Here is a 4,367-nt window from a genome sequence, read left to right on the forward strand (position 1 = left end):
AAAGTAAGAAGTTGAACAGCATTTAGGACTCAAAATTCCTTAAATTTTTTCCAAATCAATTAAGCACAAGTAATCTATTCCTGGGGTAGAAAATCAGTAATAATTCGAAAAAATCTCAAGTTTTCTTAACAGTCAATTTATAATTATGAACATATCAATGCTTTGCATGAGGGCGATATATATATTTCGTAATCAAAAAAGATTTTAAAAATATTAGAAAATCAAACTACAATCAAGCAATATCCGTATGTTCATTCCAGTACCGAAGTACTGGTTATTTTGCTTGTAATAACAGTCCACCAGCAGATGTATCGATCCAGTGATAGTTAAAACATGAACCCTTTCCTTTCTAGACGATTTAAACCTTTACACTTATTCCTTGGGTAGAAAATCAGTAATATTTCGAAAAAATCTCAAGTTTTCTTAACAGTCAATTTATAATTATGAACATATCAATGCTTTGCATGAGGGCGATATATATATTTCGTAATCAAAAAAGATTTTAAAAATATTAGAAAATCAAACTACAATCAAGCAATATCCGTATGTTCATTCCAGTACCGAAGTACTGGTTATTTTGCTTGTAATAACAGTCCACCAGCAGATGTATCGATCCAGTGATAGTTAAAACATGAACCCTTTCCTTTCTAGACGATTTAAACCTTTACACTTATCAAAAACACTATCCAAGTTCAATTGAATAGAGCATGCGCAACAAGGCTTCTTCAAAGTCTATATTGAGTTGTTATGAAGGATAATTGATTGAATATTTCAGATAATTATATTTGAAGAAAATATGTCTTTCATTGATTATACGGTATCTCTCCAAAAGTAACGTGAAATTCAGGAAAAATTAAGCAGTTAACAAAATTTAGACTTTACAAGAGAAAATTCTTTGCAACAGAATTTTATAATTCATGTGCTGTGGTGTACCCTGGCCCGTCACAATTTAGAAAAAGAGGGGTGCAATTAGGCACACACAATATTAATTTATATCTTAATCTGACTTTTGGATGTATTCATTTGTCTTTTTGAAATTGAAAGTTAAGTTAAGTTAAGTTACATTTTATATAGGCAAATATGTTTTAACTCCGGCTATGAGATTCGAACCCGCGAATTCATTGCTGCGGGTTGGTTCAGCTTTATACTGCAACACAGCAATTCTTGGAGATATAATTGTAAAAGTAGTAAAGTTTACTACTCAAGTGATAAGAAAAACATAATCCAGCTTGTTTTCTTTTGGAAATTAAGTGTGGAGATGACATATATTTGTTGCTGCTTCCATGATTTGAGGTAAATGTAAGTGGATTCATATGATACCTCTGCCTGCCATTTTTTCATTGATATATGCATGTTTCCTCATTAAAAAAGGTGTTTTCCACATAACCATACACAATAACACAACAAACAACGTTATGTTACATCTATTACAACTTCGCCAAAAAAATTCCAGGATTTTTTTAGGGTTTTTGTTTCTTTTTTAATCAATTCTGTAAGAAATTAAATGAATTTTGAGTGTATTTCGAGTTTGTGATTGCGCTGGTACTGTATGAATCACATATTAAACTTATGCCTACGTTCAGATTATAATTTTTAAATTACTCTTCCAAAATGAAAAAAAGAAACCGAAAATCAATAGCATACTATATAATATTCTGTGAAAATATTCTGTTAAAGAAAAACTTTATAAAAACTTTATACTTGTCAATAAGAGATGAATCGACATTAAACAGTAAATGATTTGTAAAAGTTTGGTGCACGTTCAATCACATTGCTAATAATCTGAATATCAATTTGAGGTATCGACTGAGTGGTAATTATTCCATTAACAGTATCAATTTTACTGCACCAGATTTCGACAATTGATTACTCTTAGGTAGTTAATATAATTTCGTATGGATTTAGTGATTACCCGACGGCTTCTGTTTAAATGCCAGGTGATGTATAATGACGAAAACCACAGCTGCATTTACGTCGAGTAGCAGAATATAAAATCTTCATCAAACTTCCCCGATCTACAGGGTATTTCAAATAGACTATATATACCATCAATTTGTCATTGAAAACACAGGATTTCTCTTTTCTACTAAACCTACTACTTGTTGACAGTTGAATATACTATAGTTCCATTATACTGAAAAAAATAGTGTGAACAACCCAAACATACATACTTGGTTGACATGACATTAATTGGGGTAGAAAGGTTTGAATAATAAGGATGATTAAAATATTCATAAACAACTTAAATGATATTTGCATTTATACTATTTATGACGATAGCAGTTTACCGATGTTCAGATCTCGTAAATTCATTAGGAAGAGACAAAAAAGGGAAAAAAATTGGGATTTGCATAAAATCAAGAAGGAGTTAGACCGGATGCGTCGACAGGGGAAGCCCATGTGCGGATCCAGGATTTGGAAAAGGGGCCCCAACGTTTGGAGTGATACTGGTAAAAAGTCTATGCATTTATCATATATCAAGTTCCATAAGGGGGACTGGGCCCCATGCCCCCCTAAATCCACACCTGAAGCGTCTCCTGCTATGCATGCATAACCCGCCATGCGAAATCAGACTAAGTCTAAATGTCAAAATCGGCATTAGGACTGAATCGGTAAAAAACAGATGAGAGACTATACTTGTATCAAAACATCTAAGACCTCGAAAATATGTCGCTAGTAATTTGAGACAACGATACATCGTATCAATCAACCAATTCGTGATGGTGACCTCAAAACTTATATGTAGTGTCGATTTCAGTCTTTTTTCCTCATAATAAAATTGAGAATGGAAATGGGGAATATGTCAAAGAGACAACAACCCGACCAAAGAGCAGACAACAGCCGAAGGCCACCAATGGGTCTTCAATGTAATACTAAAGTAACGTATTGTAACATCATATCATTATTACGCTTATTGTATGCATAACGTCTCTAGTCAGTATAGTAAACAGAGTTTGAAATATACACACGTCTTTCTATAATTTACACAAGCGAAGTACTACCACTAAACCCAAACAGGTAGTTTCCATGTTGGAAATTATAAGACCAGTCTAATTTATATATATCTGAGGATTGATTGATTGTTGGTAGCTTAAAGCCCAGTGACAAATATTTCATGCGTGTTCATGACGAGAACAAATTAACAATAAATACAATAGGTAGAGCCAACCAAACAAATCAAAACTAATGTAGAACGTAAGGAGGGTGGGCCAAATTCATTGGTTTTTGTTTTTGTTTTTTTTGGGGGGGGGGGGGGGGGGGGGGGGGGGATAACAAAGTAAATCAACGTTTATGCAGAAAAGTTTTTGTTAGATAAATCTGTTGAAAGAATAAATATTTCAAAATCATCAATCATCAGTTTTAATACACCATTTCAACAATTTATCGAATGCAACACGTGTATATGTGTATTTGAAATTGAATGTAACATTCCAGTTATTGAAGACAAAGGACATTTCTTCTGACTTCGGTCTTTTGCCGGAAATCGCGGATTGTGTTCCCTCCTTTACCTGTACACATTTCATAGTATCGGTTTCTTGCACGGTATCACCATAATTTTTTCTGCAATTGGAGAATTTCGGACACTTTTCGCTTTTGTCCCTCAGTTGGTCTATTATAGGACCAAATTGCATTGCTTCGGTAACCCGTTTGTTCTCGGAACATTTGTTCTGGAACTCCAGCGTTAAACAAACAAGTGTTAAGGAGTTAATCTGTAGTTTATATTCCTATTGTAGTATATTTTGAGTTTTTTTCCTCCTAAATTTATCTTGATATATCTAAACTGTTATGTGTATGTGATATCCTTTTATATATTTACTATAAAAAAAAAATTTAAAAAGTGAAATTCTTGTAACAATACAAGCTGTGTGTGCAGTCTTTTTGATGTATATATGTTGTATGTTGTATGTTGTTTGTTGTATATTTGTTTATATGTATGACTAAATGAATAAACAAAATACAAAACAAAAAAATTATCTTTATTTCTTATATATATAGTAAAACGTTTTAAGGAGATTTGGTATGATTGCCGATGATCCATAAACAAATGCACAAAAGATGTGAACCGGCAAACTTCTACATACAAATAAAAATAAAATACAAATATTTTATTAGCACAAACTAATCAACAATGAATGGTTAAGGTTCATGGCATATTAATTACATAATTGATCATACATAATGAGTATTGTAAAGAATTACTATACTAATATATAATATTATAAACAATGACTATGAATTAAAGACATATTGACAATTCTATAGTATTTGCTCAGCTTTACACAGGTTCAAACTGTCTGAAAGGAAAGAGGAAGTCAATTTTAGAAAAGTGTATGAATTATATTATTTTAATTTTTTCAAATTTTGTA

General features: G+C 32.0%; 1 protein-coding gene across 1 annotated transcript in view; it reads left to right on the forward strand.

Annotated features, from left to right (window-relative positions):
* The window catches only part of LOC127710717 (uncharacterized), a 132,056-nt gene that overhangs the window by 79,121 nt on the left and 48,568 nt on the right, over positions 1-4,367 (forward strand). The window lies entirely within an intron of this gene.

Source organism: Mytilus californianus, unplaced genomic scaffold (assembly GCF_021869535.1).
Source record: "Mytilus californianus isolate M0D057914Y unplaced genomic scaffold, xbMytCali1.0.p SCAF_1, whole genome shotgun sequence".
Lineage (NCBI taxonomy): Eukaryota > Metazoa > Mollusca > Bivalvia > Mytilida > Mytilidae > Mytilus > Mytilus californianus.